Source organism: Carlito syrichta, unplaced genomic scaffold (assembly GCF_000164805.1).
Source record: "Carlito syrichta isolate Samal-C Ts95f unplaced genomic scaffold, Tarsius_syrichta-2.0.1 Scaffold153629, whole genome shotgun sequence".
Lineage (NCBI taxonomy): Eukaryota > Metazoa > Chordata > Mammalia > Primates > Tarsiidae > Carlito > Carlito syrichta.
The window spans coordinates 2,288-20,976 of NW_007097725.1; the positions used below are offsets into that span (position 1 = coordinate 2,288).

The window sequence follows — 18,689 nt, forward strand, 5'->3', positions numbered from 1 at the left end:
TCCAAGCGTGCTGCAAAGGAACTCCAAGGCGCCCGCATCGCCATTGCCACCCACCCTTCCCAGATGGTGCTGTTTTAAATACGGATCTGCAAGGCTGAACGCAGAACTGGGAGATTTATTGCAAAATCCCGGGAAGGGGGGGCGGGACGGGGATTGGAGGAACAGGATTTAAAGGTGCAACGCTTGCTTTTCCCACTCCAGAGGCCACCGGTCGGAATATTATTATTATTATTATTATTATTAATTTCTGCCTGCTTGTCTCTGGATTCTAATTCACCAAGGAAGAGGTGTAAATATTGTGACATTCTGAGGCAGCTTGACGGATGGGGGGGAAATCATCTGTCACTCTAAATTGCCGAGTTCCCTCTCCACGCGCCATGCCTTACTAGCGAACACTCGCAGCCGCCCGATACAGTTGCTAGGGCTTCAAATGAATGCCTCGTTAAGGGAATATTATCCTTTTAGTCGACTTGTCAATTATCTGACAGTTGAACCGAGAAAATTGTAGATTTCGTGTCCCTGGGAGGAAAAAAACGCTTCACGGTCTAATTCTTGTAACCTCGAGATCTTTAACAACTTAAATAAACCTCAAAAGCGTCACGTCATCCTCTTCAACACACACACACACACACACACACACACACACACACACACACACACACACCACTCGACTTGTAAGACGAAATGGTTTCGCCTGGAGTGTCATGGAAATGAATGTCACTTTAAGAATCGTGCACCAGATCGTCGCTGTTTATGCACTGTTCATCCTGAAGGCGAGAAATGTCATTTGCCCTGCTTGGAATCAGGCAGAAGATGAAAAGGTGATAGGAAGGAGCAGGGAAGAACGCGAAGAGAGAATATTTAACCTTAAAGAGATACATGTATATGTGTGTGTGTGTGTGTGTGTGTGTGTATAAAACAGTAACCTAGCCTACTTTTGTGCTGCCTGGTCCTGCATATTAATGTTTCTGTATGTAATATTTTAGCTTGGTCTAGCTCCCCCGATGGAATATATCAGTATTGATTCAGATGAAAATACGTGCATTCTACCCATAGTTTTTCAGTGTCATTGATAGGAAGACCTACAACACAGCAGTTTTTGGAGGCTAAGGGAATGTCTGAAAGGGCTTTGCAAACTGGGAAGCGGCACTCCACCAATGGGAGGTGGCTGTTATGACATTCTCTTTGCCTACAGCGTTTTCATTTTACTGAGCCTGAGTACTCGCTATTTTAAAACATCACCTAATTTGTGTGCTCAACACAGTAAATGGGGTTTTTAAAAGCAAGTGATTAGTTGGCTTACAAAATATTATTTGTCAATGTTCTGTCCTTGTACATTGGAAAGAAGGCTTTAAAAAGAGTGAACATTGCATGCATAAGCTGCTTGTTTCATTTACCAGACTCCTTCCCTATCACATCTCTGATCTAAATTCTTAATAAGAAGAGAAGCTGGTGAATTTAGTTTCTTTCCTTTTCCTGGCCTGTCCTCTAGGGGAAGGTTTAGTAAGAAACAACATTCTGAAATCCAGCAGTGAGAGAGCGAAGGCGAGGGACTGGGTGACCACAAAATAGACCACAAAAGCTGACACATAGAAATGAGGGAGCTTGGCATCAAAGCATGACTTACAAAAGGTTTTATTTTTCTAATTCTGTGACTTGGGGACCAAGCTCCAACTTGTTCCAATAACATTCACTCGATCATATTGCTTACAATCTGTCAGTGAAAATGATGTCTAACTGAGCATATTTTTTTTTATTAAATATACTTCTTTCAAAGACCAGTAAAGCTACTCTTTGCTTCTAATTAGGACAAACTAATCTAACCATCTAAATAATTCTAATGAATATGAGCTGATATCATTTGATTTAAAAGCTCTGCTTAAATCTAAATTTGTTCTGAAAAGCACTGACTTGCCAGAAAAATATCTATTTTTACAGCTTTCTCTTCACTCTATGGATAATTTAATGAGTTGCCTATTTTAATTTTACAACTGCTACCTCAGAAGTATCTCAAATTATCTTTCTTTGGCTGGTGTCTTTCTTTGCTGATCTGCTACTGCTGTGTGCGCAGTGTGTGTGTGTGTGTGTGTGTGTGTGTGTGTGTATGGGCGTGTGTGTCTGTGTGTGTTTTCTTGTGGGAATTTAACAAGCAGTGAGTCTCTTACATGCCATAATCTATGTAAAGAACAGTGCGTAGTACTTAATAATAAAAATAAATATTAGCATTTCAAGAAAACTAACCACTATTAAGTGCTATAGAAATGGGGGATGCCTTAAGGGGAGAAAGATTAAATTTTTAAACAATTTTTTAAAAAACTCTCTCTTTTGGCTGAAAAGTGACCATGATTTCAAAAGTATGAAATCTTTTACTTTGGAATATAGAGCTGCTGCTTTAACAACTGTCTCTTGAGAAAGATACACATTTTGTAAGGTTGATACCCCCAAAACACCATGGTGCAGAGATGGAAATACGGAATTCTTTATTCTTGCTTCTCCATGCTCATTTAGTGATTTTTGGTGTCCATTTTGAGTTTTTCACATTCAAGTAGACTTTTGCTTTCTTTCCAACATTATTAAAGAGTACTGGCCGGGTGTGGTAGCTCACGCCTGTAATCCCAGCACTTTGGTAGACCAAGGTGAGAGGATTGCCTGAACTCAGGGGTTCAAGACCAGCCTGGGCAACTTGGGGAGACCTCGTCTGTACAACAAAGCAAAAAGGTAATGGGTGTGATGCCGCGTGCCTGTAGTTCCAGCTACTCGGAGGCCTGAGGTGAAAGGATAGCCTGAACTCGGCAGGTTGAGGCTGTGGTAGCCACGAACATGCCACTGCACTCCAGCATGGGTGACAGAGTGAGACTGACTCAGAAAAAAAAGAGTCCTAATGGGAAGTTCTCTGCATTCTATGCCTTCCCTTCCTAAGCCAAAGCCATTCTTTCCTTCTCTCACAGTGGAGACTCTAGGAAAGCAGGACTCTTCCTGCAGCTGACACACCGTCTAAGTCATAGTTGCTAATTGCCCCCCAAAACAAACACAGAGACTAGGAACAGCTGAAGCCAAGAAATACATTACTTTTACTTGTGAGTCATAGTACTGGAGGCCCTGGAAGGTTCTCAAAGGTCACTTAGCCCAGCCTATATCTGATGCATGAATTCACACTGACTTACTTTTTGTCAACCCTCTGGAATTTCATCTCAGTCTTAGATGCCTGAGTACTTGTTTATCTTGGTAGATATTCTGATACTTATGTGGATCAGGAGCTTGCCTGGCTATTTCCCACTTGGCCTGAAAGGTACACTTACCATGGAGCTTCTAACATTAATACTTTGATTCTGTGAGTATTCATTGACCGCGTAGCATATGACAGGAACTGTGCTGCATTTGGCAGATTCAGCAAGGAGTGAGACAGAACGGTCCCAATCTTGGTGGTGCTTGTAGCCTAGAGATGTAAGACTGGTCTCTATTTACTCTGCTCCTTAGAAGGAGATGGAGTTCTGGATTTTACCATTTTCAGGAGAATGCAGTGAACCAGATAAAAAGCCTGAGTTCAAGCTTTCCTTCTAATTAGCTGTCAGTAGCTAGAAAAGTCAGTCACTATCTTGTTTCTTCACACATAAAACAAAAAGGGTGTTCTCAGGATGGACTCTGAATTCCATTTCGGCTTCAAGTTTGAATGCTATAAAAGATCAAATCGATGACTATTTCTTAGAGGGGAGTAGGGCCTAAGTTACTCTAATCTGTGATGAGGTGCAATTTGGGGTACTACCCATTGTTAACTTTTTAAGAAGTACATTATGAAAAATCAAAGCAACATGTTTGAACCCAGCCTAGAGGGAATCTAAGTGTTGAAACTCTTGTTTTAGGAAGAATGATAGTTTGGAAAGTTTTAATTTGGACAATAGTCTCAAACTTTTGCAGATTATTTTTTTAAAACTGGGTGGTGAAAAAAGACCTGCTATCAAATTGAATACTTATTTTCTTTGTGTAAGCAGAAGTTCTGATTTTTCAGGTCATTCCTTTTAAAATCAAAGATATTAACTCTGCAATTGCCTAGGTCTCATGAATAATGCATTATGTACACATGATAATAGATAATTAGATGGACTAACCACAAGACACATGAAAGGGAGCGGGTAGCCCAAGGATTGCAGAAGGTGTGTGGGCATTTTGACATCCAGGAAATGCTATAGATCTGTCCTTAGCTAACTCAGCCTGGTGGAGATAATTAAGAAAAAATGTGGGTGTCGAAAGACTGCAAGCCATTCCCTGGGATTGGCTAGATTGCTGCAGTAGTTCAAAAACAATTGGCACAGCCACCCACACTAGACATGATTGCCCTTTGATGAGGCAGCTATTGACTTTTATAAAGATGCCATATTTAAAATAACTTCTGATGCGCTAGGGATGACAGACATCATTCTTGAATTCTATTTTAGACAAATGGCAAAATATATTCCCAAGTATTCATTTAAAAATAAATTAAATCTTTAAAGTCTAGTTTCTAAAGTCAGCCATTCAGCAACATGTGACCTCTGAATTTAACAATTCAGCCTGAAGCTGGGGGAGATTTCTATCTTCTATGAGAGGTTTTGACCAGTCATGGCCATTTTCTGGACCACCACAGGAAATAAAAAGTACTCTGCCGCTGTTTTTCACCTCTAAGTGAACGTTGAAAGCACTCCCAAACCTTTGCCTACTGGGAAAGGAGCCCTAAACAGCAGAGGAAAATGCTCTGAGATCTGGGTACCCAGAACACATGTTAAAGCTTATGGTACCTAGAAATTCCTTCAGAAAATGCTAAACCCCTTACCCATCAGTATCAGGAGTTAGAACTGATTTATCTCCAGCTTCAAGGAAATATATCAGTCACCTACTATCTATCTCTAAGGAGTAAGATGACTGGGGAAAGAAATATCCAAATTAAGGGATTGCAGAGAAGCTCCACAAACACCGAAAGCCTTTGGATAGGGCACTGCAGGGTGAGTGAATGGAGAAGAAAGACGGGATGTGGAGAAGATGAGTAGGGAAGTAAAAAAGGGAAACCAAGGTAGGGTTGACATTACACAGGGTTCTTGAACTGGAGTGCCCTCTCTGATACTCCTCAAGGCCATTTGTCCCTTGAGACCGATCTCCACCTTTCAAGCTCATTCTTGTTCTGACTACTTTAGGAAACAACAATTTCTTCTGCTTTCCCCTTCCTTCTCCACTAAGGAATTCTTTCTCCCCCAACGACTTCCCCAATCCATGTTTCAGAATTGCTCTGTGGTTAGTATCCTTTACCACGTGTTAGAGTAACAAGGGGTTGGTTTGTAACCATTCTTGTGCCATGGACTCCACTCTTGGGAGTCTTGTAAAGCTCACATAAACCCTTCTCAGACTTCTCAGAAGAAAGAAAACGTATTTCTAAATGAATAAATATAAAGCAAAAATTATAAGGGAAGCCAATTGCATTGACATAAGTTGTAAACAATATTAAAAACAGCATATTTTGTGATATAGTAATATATATGCTTTTAAATGCATTCAGTGAGACCCAGCAGCAAGGTAAATACAATAATTTTGAAGTAGTGATAAGCATCGATGTGTTTTGCAATATCTGTAACAACTGACATAACCTGAAGGTGCCTGTGATTTCTATTGGTGATGATGTCTGCAAACACTACTGTGTAACATTTTCTGCACATATTTGACAACAGAGCACTTGGGAGACATCTTAACATGGCATAGATTCAGCAGTGTTAATTTAGTCAATGTCAACATTAGCCATTGGGTTTTCCTTCCTGGCAAGGGGAAATGGGCATTGAGAGAAAACCTTTAAAAATTCACTTTTGCCATTAGACAAGCTGTCGTGTTGGGAAAGGACAAATGATGAGATGGCTGGGGTGTGGGGAGCATACTTCTGTGGACTGAGCTTGCTATGACTCCAAAGTTTATCCTTAGTATTACCAGCACCCTCCTCTCTCCACCCTAGAAATCTGTCACTCTGTTGAAAAAGATAAAAAGTTCAGACTCTGGTCATTCACTCAGTGAGCACTACCTCAGATACCTGGGGTGACCTCACTAACTCAGCAGATTCTTAAAACTTCCCGTTTGTCTTTGCAGCGCCTTAAGGAGTAGATACAAATTGCAGTGAGGTGAGATAACATGTATTTGGCAGTCATCCAGTGTTAAATTGTTTGTTTTGTCTTTCACATGTGTTATTTAACCTGCGAGGTAGCTCTCAGAGGTAGATTAAGAAAATTAGAGCTCAGAGAACGTAAGTGACCTGCCCAAAGTAATGTAGCAAATCTTAAGTGGAGACGCTAAACTTTAAGCCTAAAGTTTTCTAGTTCCAAAGTCCATTATAAGAGTGTGTCCCTGACTAGTAGCTACCACTCAGATTTGATGTGGATCTCCCATTTTCCGATGTTTCAGCATATACATTTTCTTAAGAGATCTTCCCCATGACCCTTGAGATGGCTGAGAGTTTCAAAATTTGTTACCACGAGTGCTTCTCTAGAATAATTTTGACTCTTTGTTAACCAGTGAGAGACTTTCAAATTGCTAATTATCAGCCATTCTTTTTGAAGACCAGTTTTCACAATCACAAAATAGAGTGTTCCAAGTGCTTTGTGAGGATCAATAGATGAACAATAAAATCGAACTTTATTGAGCCCACTATGGTGAGCATTCTGTATTTCCATCATTTATTAAATTCTCACAGCACTCTTTCTAGGCAATGGTTGTTCTTCCTATTTTAAAGATAAAGAAGCAGAGGCATCAATCATCAATTAACTCTCCAAAATTAGCAGAGATAATATAAGCGGCAAAGCTTAACTCAAACTCAGGTCTTTCTAATGCCAGAGCCCTTTCTTTTTTATCTCTAACCGAATCTGCAGATTATTATGCAATCTCAGCTGTTATGATGATAATTGGTGCCACACTTAAAACACTCCCAAGATAGAGAATTGTCCAGAAATAAGTATCCTGAAGAGAAAGATCAGAATCTGGAACTCTTCACCTGCACATTCTTCCTTCCACTTACTTTGGTTTATTAACCCAGTGGGTGATGTATAAGTCCTTTCTTAACTTGTTTAGGGCAGTTCCAAGTTAGCTGACTTCTGAGAGTTATTGAGTAAGAAATGTAATAAATTGTTTAGATTAGGATTTAGTGTGTTTAGAAGCCATTTCATAAGTTTGCTTTTTCAAACTGTTACTGGTATAATACGGCAGATGTTGTGATGCGGAACGTCTTCCCCCAAAACACACAGTGGACGACAAACCTTCAACACTAGCCTGTTGTTTACAGATATGGAGAGAAGAGGATGGATGAGCACAGCCTTAAACATAATTACAAGGCTTACCATCCCTGTTGGGGACTAAAATGTTTACTGGCTTTCCTTTTGCAATTCAATGTTCTTCCTCCAAAGGATCCACTCCAAACTTGGAACCTCCCTGGAAATAGCATCTCATTTGGGAGGATGCCAGGAACTGGTGCCTGGGTCCTTTGTGTCTTTGCACCAACTCAGAACTCAGGATACTAGCTCTAGAAACTAAGCTGGAGTATTGTCTGGTGAGGGAGTCATACATCGTCTTGGGCGTCTTCCTGATATAGCTTATCCTTCTTCCTTTGAGAAAGCAACTCCTAGAAAGATGTGGTTTTAAATGAGGCATGAGATGCATACTGGTCTGTCTTAGCACAATCAGTGGTCTTTGCAGAGCTGCCAAAGTCATGTGAGTAATCAAGGATGCAGAAGTCTATGGAGAGACTTCCTTCCACCTACACTCTGACTTATGCAGAGAAGAGCACCATGAACTCATCATGATATGTCCCAGAGCTAAGACACCAGGCCAGCAGAAAAAGATGATCTCAAAGGACATTTTGATGTGTGGAAAAGTCCACCTAAAGCCTTGTCAGAGATAACTAAGTAATGTAATAGGTAGAAGGGTATGAATCCTTACCTTGGCTCAAAGCTCTGACTTTAGGGGAAATAATACATGAGTTCCAAGTTTAGTTTACCAGATGATATACAGTTCCTGAAAGGAGTCCAAATTTAGTTGGAAAAAAAAACACCTTAAAAATGGTCTAGTTCACTGGTTCCCCTAGTGTGTTGAAATCACCTGAATCATTTGTTCTTTTTCATTAAGGTCTGGCAACCATAGCTTATGGCCCAGTGACCTCATTTTACTGATTGGGTGGTGGAGTTGCACAGTGGTGAAGATCTCTTAACTTATTCAGTAAACATTTGTATGACACTTACATTATCTGTATGACCAAGCTTGGGCTTGTGAAGTGGCTTGTACAGGTCTCAGGGCCAGAAAGTGACCGAGTTAAATTTGGGACCCAAGTTCTCCTGACTGCTATCTGGGCCTTAACATCACATCACAAGACAATGATATTTCTTCCACCTTCCAACAATCACAACAGCAACAACAACAAAACAATGAAAAGTCTGGGCAAGGTTTTAATTACCTTGATTTTCAGAATAAAGTGAAAAAATATTAATTACCAAAATATAAACATAATGAAATTTTAATAGCACACTAATAAGGTATTATTAACTTGAAAATGGTAGGACAAAACTATGTATGCTTTAAACTTCTTAAATACCTTCTAGTTACTTTATGATTATTGAGACACTAACTAAAACAAAAGAATTGAAGCCTCAAATATTCATTGATTCCTATATTGCTACTTGTGTTTCAGAGCTACTACATTTGATTCTCCTATCTGAGATTAAATAGTAACTTTATTTGATTTTCAGTGACAGAATTCTTTTCCTTCCTCCCTACCCCAGGAAAATGATAATGACAACTGATTTATTTTCCTTAAAATGATCAAGAACTAAGCAGGCAATTTTACAACGAGTTATACCTATTAATACCCTTAGTCTTTAAAATGTTAGAAAATATTTGCTAATTTAAAATGTGTATTTTTAAACTCACCTCATTTTCCAAAGAAATACTCTTTTTTTTATTTTTGAGTTGGAGTCTCACTCTGTAGCCCAGACTGGAGTGCAGTGGGCGCTCCTGGCCATCACAGCCTCGACCTGCTGGGCTCTGGCGATCCTTCCACCTCAGCCTTCCAAATAGCTGGAACTACAGACATACGCTACCATGCCTGGCTAATTTTTGATTTATTGTAGAGATGAGGTCTCACCAAGTTGTCCAGGCCGGTCTCAAACCCGCGGGCTCAGGCAGTCCACTCACCTCAGCCTCCCAAAGCGCTGGGATTACAGGCTGAGCCACCAAGCCCAGCTCAAAGAAATACTCTTTAAAGCTCTTTCTTTCTTCTTCATTTGACATCCACACATATAATTCAACTCTTGTGATTAACCTTCATTATTAAATATTGTTCTAAGACTGTATGTGCACTTATGCGCATCAATTAACTGAAGGGTAAACTAGATGTTTTATAAATTATTTCTAGAAATGAAGAGCAAAATTATACAAATAAGTAATAATAGGAGTTTCCAAAAATAGAATAGTAAAAAGTAAAATTAGAAAAAAAACAGTAGTCTAGCAAATAGTCCAGACTGTGTCAAACTTCTACATACTTTGAGATAAATTGGCATCGTATCGATTAGCATGATTTTTCTTTACAAAACCCAACTTACTTTTACTCACTTTAATTGGCTTTTGTGTGCAGACACAATGGAAGGCAATTGAGATTTGACTTGCAAGTAGTTCTAGCAAGTTCTACAGCCACAATCTAGTTATAATGCTACGAGAATATGTTTATTACGTGAGAATGGTAGTTTAGGTCTGTATATAGTGTCAACATAAAGTGATGCATGATGCAAAGCTAACTTCAGTTGCTTCTACTGGAACTTTTTTTAATTAGAAAGGTCAGTGGGCCAGGCTTGGTGGCTCAGCCTGTCATTCCAGCACTTTGGCGAGTAGATTGCCTGAGCTTGTGGGTTAGAGACCAGCCTGGGTAACTTGGCGAGACTTCGCCTCTACAATAAAAAAAATTAGCTGTATGTGGTAGCATGTGCCTATAGTTCTGGCTTGGAAGGCTGAGGCGGAAGGATTGCCGGAGCCCAGCAGGTCAACACTGGGGTGGCCGTGAGCGTGCCACAGCACTCCAGCCTGGGCGACAGAGTAATACTTCAACTCAAAAAAAAAAAAACGGTTAGTGGATGATCATTTGCTTAGTTCATTCTTCCCCAGGGCTTCATGAAAACATGCCTATGAAATAAAAGTGCTAAACATTTTACTGCATTTGGGAGAGGCATGAGATTTGGTAATAAAGGAAGCATTGGGCCTTCGTTCTAATTCAGCATGGGGGCTGTCTTGAGGAAAGCTGACTATAGTCTTAAAGTTTGTGTCCCAGAAATATATTTAATTTGAATCATGGCATCAACACTTGACTTCCAAAATTGGATATGTAGCCATCTACTCCCTCCATCTTTCTTCCCCCAACGACCCCCCACCACACACACACACACACACACACACACACACACACACACACACACACACACACCCCACCGCCCTTTCCCAAGTCATAACTATTGTTCATGCAGTACAATTATAAAAAGTTCCCCAGAGTGCACACATAGCAGTGACTACGAAAACAACCAATGACGGGGTCTTGGAACTTAAAGGCATGGCTCTGTTCTCACCTATTCATTTCCCTTCCACTCCTTCTCTCTGTCCTCACCTTTTATGAAACACTGTATTTACTCTATCTATCTACATAACCATCACCCTCTATTAGGTCCAGCTAGACTTACCACTTCTTGATGCCTCTCACGGGCAAACTAAGATTTCAGAAGTATCTACTTGCAGCAAACACTTTGAGTAGTCTCCTTTCAGTCACCGAGTCCTCTGACGTTTTCTTAAAGTGATATTATGAAGAGGTAGTAAATATCCTCCTCTACTACCCAGTTTCTTTTTAGAGGGCTGGCTTTATTCCATAACTGGCCCAATTTCTTCTTGGGACACGTGTGTTGCTATTATAGTCACCACTGAATATGTCCCAAATAGAAGCCATGAGTAGTGGGAATGGCATTTCTGCTGATCCCTTGCCCTTCAGCTGGGCTATCGAGAATCAGAAGGTCCAAAATATTTGGGTCATGAGGTCATAATGGAGATATTCCTGAAGAGTGAAATATTCAGGTAAACTTGATTCTAGGTATCGTGTAGTTGACATGCTTCTCTTTTCCAGAATTCAACTTAGTTTTATTCACTTCATTCCAACCAGGTTTCGTGTGTAGATGAAATGAAAAATGGTTCTATTGAGAAGAAAACTAAAGCTTTAGAAGTAGAGGTAGTCTTTCATAGACCTTACCTTCTGAGAGAGATTATATCAAAATACAAGCACCTGAGAATATGAGAGCCTGATCCCAATTTAAAAGTTTCAGGTCTACAACTTGGGATATTAAGTGGAGTATGGAAAAATCACTTGCTCTTAAACATTTTGTTGAGGGGAAAAAACGTGAGAGCTAAATGTCCTATTCAAGATCCATTTCTTTTGAGGAAAAAAAAAGCGCTTCATTTAAAAGCTAAAGACAGAAGATGTAGCTCTGCTATAAAGGCTCATCTTTTTATTAAACAACCACTTCTGTCTCCAAGTTGCAAGGGGAGAATTTGTCAGTCTGAATCTTCCCTTTAGTTTTTCTAAACAGCTGTGTTCAGATAATTCATGACTCCCATGTTTCCCGAGCCCTGGATAATTTCACATACATGTCTGGTTTGGGGCTCCACATTTTCAGAAGAATATGGAGAACTTGGAGGAGGTCCAGGGTAGACCAAGAGAAATGATTAATGGGTTGAAAGTTGGAGTTTATGAAGAAAGGTTGTGAGATCTGATCTTTCTCTATGAGAAAAATCTGAATGGTGACTTCATAACACAAGGAGGTTAGTAAGCAGCTGTTCCCCATCTTCACTAAGGTTGAATGGAATAAGATATAAATTGCAACAAGAACAAAAATGCATAACAAGTGGGAACTTTCAAGCAATAGCATTACTGGATTCTAGAAAGGCCCTTAGAAGAAGGATGTCCTCTTTTACCAAGGACCCGCCAACATGGGCCATGAAGAAGGCAGCCCAGGTCATCATTGAGAAGTACTACACACGAACAAGCGCATGTGCAAGGAGATCGCCATTATTCCCAGCAAGAAGCTTCACAACAAGATAGCCAGCTATGTCAAGCATCTGATGAAGTGGATCCAGAGGGACCCAGTGAGAGGCATCTCCATCAAGTTGCAGGAGGAGGAAAGAGAAAGGAGGGACAATTCCATTCCGGAGGTCTCAGCTCTGGATCAGGAGATCATTGAAGTCGATCCCGACACTAAGGAAATGCTGAAGCTTTTGAACTTTGGCAATCTGAACAACCTGCAGATCCTCAGCGTACAGTTGGAATGAACTTCAAAACACCACAAGGAGCTGTTTGAGTCTTTCTGTGATGCCGTAATATTTTCAATAAACCTGGGAGGAGGAAGAGGAGGAGGAGGAGGATGCATGGTCCACTTCCCTAGTCTAAAGTAGTGAGGAAGATGAGATAATCTCCTAAGATCCCTTCTGGACCTATCTTTTTATAAGTCTACCCATCACACTGAGAAAAAGTAGTTGCCTCAAGCAAAAATTATCTGTCTTGTTTCTTCCCTCACACCCCCTCCACTTCTTATCCTTTGTCTACCTCTTGTAAAACACTGCTAGCCAAAATAACGGGGGCACTGATCAGTCATGGGGCGCCCTCCCCATCTTCCAGGTGCTCTCCCAGCTTTGGCAACAAGTTTCTTGTCCATCACTACTACCTCCGGCCACTAGAGGCATGCCGTTCATCAATTTTCTATACACCAAAGCTGCAGCAAACAGAAAGTAAAATAAAACATGATTTCCAAACCTCAGTAAATTCCCAGGTGACCTGATGGATTAAATGACAATTCATGTCCTAGAATACGAGCACCTCAAGGGTGAAATGCATTTTATTCATCTGCCTGTATCACCGCCCATAGAATATTGGAGTGAGAGATTTTCTACTGCTACAATTTATAGTCTTCATTTTAAAATGGAGAAAGAAAAGTATGCAAAAAGATAATTTAGATAAAAGTATTTTTTCCCTCTGACACACAGTAGGTTCGCAGCAAGTTTTCAACAATTGAATTCAAGTAACTATATTTCGTTGTGTTTGTTTTTTAGTTGGGGGTTCCCATTCTGTCACCCAGGCTAGAGTGCAGTGGCACAATCACAGCTTACCTCAGGTTTGAACACCTGGGCTCAGGTGATCCTCCCACCTCAACTTCCCAAGCAACTGGGACTATAGGCACACACCACCATGCTGGGCTAATTTTTAAATCTTTTGTAGAGATGAGGTCTCACTATGTTGCCTAGGCGGGTCTTGAACTCCTGGGCTCAAGCAATCCTCCTGCCTTGGCCTCCCAAAGTGCTGGGATTACAAGCATGAGCCACCACACCTGGCCATGAATGTAACTATGAAGTGGAGGGAAACTAAAGTTGAGAAAGTCAAGCGTTTCAGATGTTTCCAAACGATGCTGTATGCTAGACGAATTTAAAGCCTAAACTATGTTACACACTGTGCTATTGAAACCTTTCTTTCAACATGCCTGTGCAATCTGGCGGACTAGGAAAAGAAGTCAATTGGACAGCCTGCCCAGGTCTTTGGTCAAAAAGACGGCTAAAGACCGGCACTGTGTAGATTCATGCATCAGAATCACACAAAAGCAGGCCGAATCTTAGTGTGTTTTTTTACAAATAGAACTTTGGGATATTCAGCAGTTGTTTTTCCTAAATTATCTTTGTGCATGCATTTCTGATTTCTCCATTTTCTCACAAAGAATATAAAATTTAGCAGTAGATAATCCCTCACTCCATTCATCACACAGGTGGATCTCAAAAACAGGGTAGTTTTTGCCTTACGTCTAATTCAGTGTCCTGAAACCCTTTAGTTTAAATGTGTGTATTCTTCTCCTGGCTTTTCTTCCAGCAGAACCAACAAGTACAGCAGCCATTTTTTATTGTCAGCTCTAACTTATGGCCCAAGCCCACAATCTTACACCTCTTTTGACCATGCTTAGAAATACTACAACAAGGAAATCAAACGTATTCTTCATGGTTAATTTTAAAATGTTCTCGGGAAAAATCTGGTAACTTAGAAGGTTACACGTTGATGATTCTCATATGGCTGAGGGTTAGTTTCAGCAGTTTCATAATGGTTCGTGTGTTGCTGTTTTTCTTGATCCAACTAAATATTATTCCCAGATGCGACTGGTTTTTGACCCTCTTGTTCTATTCTTCCTATTCTTGGTCCTTCGATTTTTTTTTTTTTTTTAACTGTAGCTCCTTTCTTTGTCAGCCACTAATGGGCATGCCTGGTGGCATAAATCCTGTGACAGGTGTCGGCCAGTTTGGACACATTTGAATATAGCATGCAACTATTCTTATGGTGCACAAAAAGTTTATGGAGAAGACATACCACTAACTGAATAGGCAAATTATTTCGCCCTTAAGGTTTTTCTCAGGACAGGCCTTATACAGTCATTCTGAGGATTGTGAGTGGCACAATTCAAAGCTGGATTGGCCTTTGAAGTCACCCAGCATGAATTTGAAAGCAACTTTGCCACTCTGCTCAGCAGTGGGGTTTTCTGTTCACTTATTATTTTCCCTAGGCTAATCTCTTACTCCAATTTCCAGTAGCTTTTGAGGTCAATTCATTTGGCACTAGACAACTTTTTTCTTTTCTTTTTTTTTTTTTTTTTGGCAAGGAAGACTCAAGATAGGAGTCACTAGGAAACTTAAATAAACATAATTAAATGTAAAATGCTTCTGGTGATAGCAGAAGTGACCTTGACCAAGTAAATTAATAGAAGAAATATGCCAATGTCAAATCTGAGCCTGAGTCTCTGTTCCCACTTGGGTAAAGAGGATTAGTTTATATTTTCTGACAAGAATAGATGGAAATTTGTGTTTCTTCTTGACCTTAGTCCTCCTAGAACATTGGGTTAGGACTGTGTTAGCCTCTAACCAAAATAATAACAATAAAGACTTGGACAAATTCAGAATTAATTGTTAAGCCCCACAAAGTGAAATTGGAAGTATTTTCTTTTCAAGATGTGAAGCTTTTTCTCATTTTAGTAGTAGAGAAAAAGTTCAGATCATAAATTTGGAATCTTTGCTCCTAGCATATCAATCATGTTAGAGACCAATCTTGAATTAGAAATGCAGGCTATATGTCCTCAGTATGACCCTTGACCACCAAAGGAAAACAATTTTGTCAAAAGTTTGATCTCAGACCGTCAGAATTATCTTATATGCTACCTGAATTAAACAAATTTTTAAAAATTTAGAATTCTATGCAAGGCATTGATCCAACTTGAGTGTCTCTTGGCTTCACTGTTTTTGAATGTAAGATGCAGTTTTAAGACAGACAAGTAAATGTTTTAAGCCCGGTTACCTACTGTTTTGGCAATGGTACAATCACAAATCAGAAAGTCTGAAAGTGCTCAGAAGTGTTAAAAGGTCTAATTCTTCAGGCTTATCTGAATTGGCGTTTGATCTTCTTTTATTTCTAAATATCCCTCTCATTTCTGACTCCTCTGTCTTTTCCTCAGTAAAACTGCACCACACACTGGAAAGCGAAGATACACACATTTATTTATACAATGTCAAGGGAGCGTAGGAATAAGAAGATTGGCCATAGATCCACCCAATCAGACTCTGGCAAATGAGAAGACTTTTTCCTTCAGCAGACGTGCTGACGTAGCAATGTGAAATTAGCAGGTAAAGGAGTTGCCATAACTTCTAACTGAGCAGAACTGAGAAGGCCAGCTTAGATTCCTGACACTCACTTGCCAGGTGTTTTTCAGAAAGGAAGTAAATTACCATTGAGTTTAAAAACCTGGGGATAGAACTCATTTTCAAGCAAATGTAAAGTTGGAAAGTAAGCGTCAGTTTGAAGTTAACATAAAGTTATAAGACAAAAAGCAGGATTCCTTCTGTCTTTTATGATGTCATACAAGCATTTTTAATGTATAAAACTAGCTTTTTATGTTGCATTGCGATATTAAAATAAATTGTGTCTGCATTCAGCCTATGCCCCTGGGAACCAGCACAGAGGGTCTTTGGGGCAGCCATGCCCAACGTCCTTTACTGCCTTCTGGTTAGCCTGCATATTTTACATATGTTAAATATTCCACAATAAACTCCACCATCTGTGCCGTAGGGTAGTTTGTATTGGTCATGTGCTCTGTCAAGTTGACAGAGGTGCAAAGCTAAATGTGTGACACTCGAAGAATATGCATATATTTGAATAATTTGACTATTTAGTCCAACAATTTGCAAAGGCACTCTGAATGATCACACATTTGATAACACTTCCTGGGCACGGATAGCTCCGTTAATGGGGGTTGGAGGCAGTGTTATTTCTAGCTGGAGTTCTTGAGTTCATTGAAGTCTTCTCCCTGATACTTAACTGTGGAAACTTGGGTAAATTATTTCCTGGCGCAGAGTGTCAGATTCTTCTTTTATAAAACGGGAATGATAATTTCTGTCCTTAGTCTTTTAGAAGCTCTAAGATGGCTAATGCTTGTGAACTTATTTTGTTGACTGTAAGTAAGCCCTTAGGTAAATTGAACTGAGTATGTAATAATGTTACATATTCGGTTCTACAGCACATTCTTGGTAACCACAAGAGGGTCCAGGAAAAGAAACTGTTTATAAATCTTTCCCTTTAGCAAATTTAATGTTGGAGTGTTTAGGGAAATTCTTACAGCAATGAGCCTTCTAAATGATTGGGTCAAACCCCTTTGGGATTACAGAAAAAAATGCACAGACACAAAAAGCTCCTGCAGAGTTTGGGTGTGGAGTGGGTGGGCGATTCCTCCGATACTCGGCTTCACACCCCTTCAGACAGTGTTGCTCAACGTGTGACCTCACGTTGCCTGCATCGGAATTGCTCGGGGAGTTTATTCAAATGCGAATTCCTGGACTCGGCCCCACACCCCCTTCCAAATCACTCTTCTTGGGAAAGGAACCTTCGTTGCAACTCTCACGCAGGTGATCTTTATGCTCGGAGGGGGGTCCAGGGACTCCCATGTGAGTACGGCACTGCTGCCTGGTCCTTTTCTCGGAATTTTAGGGTCTACCCTGGTGCGTACAAAGTGGTCGAACTAACCAGAAGAAAACGGAGCTTTAAGGCAGGAACACAGGTAGTGAGGGTTGCCACGGTGCGTCCAACGGCTAATCGACCGTGTCCTCTGACCCCAGGCCCAGGGAAGTCCTCTGCAAGGGTCTCGGCGACGGGCAAACGAGACCCCGAAAGGCTGTGTGATCTTCGGCTCCGGGGTAGGGATGGGGCCGGAGGGTGGGGACGAATTCAGGGAGCTAACTCTCCCCGCCGCCCCCTCCCCCCTTCTCTGGTTAAAGCAAAAGGCTTTTAATTTCCCTTTGCTGCCAGGGCTCGGGATGAAAAGGGCTGGCTTCCGTGCGTAAGTTTGCCGGGGCTGGAAGTGAAAACATCTGCATCAGCCGGCGATGCTGCCCCGGAACGGAACTCTTCTAATAAAAGATGTATCATTTTAAATGCGCTGCATTTTGATTCTGGTAATTCGTGCACCGGAGTGTCTATTTCGAGGCAGCGGAGGTATCATATGACAGCGCGCGTCAAGGCACCGTGGAGCCCTCTCGTGGACTCCCACCCGCTTCCCCATTCACCGCGGAGAGGGCTGCCCGCGCCGCCGCGCCCCCGGCGAGCGAGCATGCGAGCTCCCCGCCTCTGCCCAGATCGGATGGAGCTCCTCGCCCGCGGGGTGCGAGCCTCACCTCCGCCATGCGAGTTCCACTATCAATAATTTAATTTCTTTGCGGCAGAACGGGCGGAGGACATGCCGGGCACCGAAGACTCGAACCCCTCCCCCCGCCCCCCCGCCACCAACCACCGCCACTTTTTTTTTTTTTTTTTTTAAACCAAGGGAACGTGGAAACAAAATAACAGAGTCTGGGAGTTGTGGGGGCCCCGAAGTCTTCCCCAGAGCCGCTGCCTGGATGTTGACTTTGACAAGTAGTGACTGAGAAGGTGGGTTTCGTTTCTTTCGGTCCCTTTCCGCGTCCCTGTGGGGTCTTGCTGGAAGGCGTGTGTGTGTGTGTGTGTGTGTGTGTGTGTGAGTGTGTGTGTGTGTGTGTGTGTGTGTGTGTGAGTGTGTGTGTGTGTGAGTGTGTGTGTGTGTGTGTGTGTGTGTGTGTGTGTGAGTGTGTGTGTGTGTGTGTGTGTGTGTGTGTGTGTGTGTGTGTGTGTGTGTGTGTGTGGCTTTAGCGAGGTCTGTCATTGCCTGGGCGCCCCTGGCTGGAACAAGTAACTTGGTGTAACGCTATCTGGGGGCGTTCATTAATAAAAAATGCCGTTATTATCTTGATGGGATTCCGATTAGGCAAACTCCGGAGGGGTCAGCTCGCGAACTCCGCGGCAGCCGGCGGGGTTCGGGCGCGGAGTACGCCGGTCGCCCCCAGGCTCTGCGCGGTGGCATTGTGTGCTGGCGCGCGCAGGCTCCGCGGTGCGGGAAGGTGCGGGAAGGTGTGTCCGTGGCCGGGGAGACGCACGCCCTCTCCCGCAGAACTTGGGCGCCGGGATGGGGAGGAAGGGGGGCGTTGCGAGCTGGAGGAGTGAGACCTCGGGGCGCCGGACCTGCACCGGCTCGCGCCCGCCCCGGCGCGCACTGCCCCGGGTCTCCGCAGAGGGCGCGGGCTCCGGG

At 41.9% G+C, this 18,689-nt stretch overlaps 1 protein-coding gene and 1 pseudogene across 2 annotated transcripts in view; both read left to right on the forward strand.

Moving 5' to 3' along the window:
* The window catches only part of BDNF (brain derived neurotrophic factor), a 52,696-nt gene that overhangs the window by 1,954 nt on the left and 32,053 nt on the right, over positions 1-18,689 (forward strand). Inside the window, exon 1 of one of the 2 annotated variants that reach the window (XM_008050728.1) lies at positions 17,934-18,016. The exons of the other annotated variant lie outside the window; for it this stretch is intronic. The gene's annotated coding sequence lies outside the window, so the exon portion shown is untranslated. Of the gene's footprint in view, positions 1-17,933; positions 18,017-18,689 lie in introns of those variants that run through there. 2 annotated transcript variants of the gene reach the window in all.
* LOC103252120 lies at positions 11,981-12,417 on the forward strand (annotated as a pseudogene).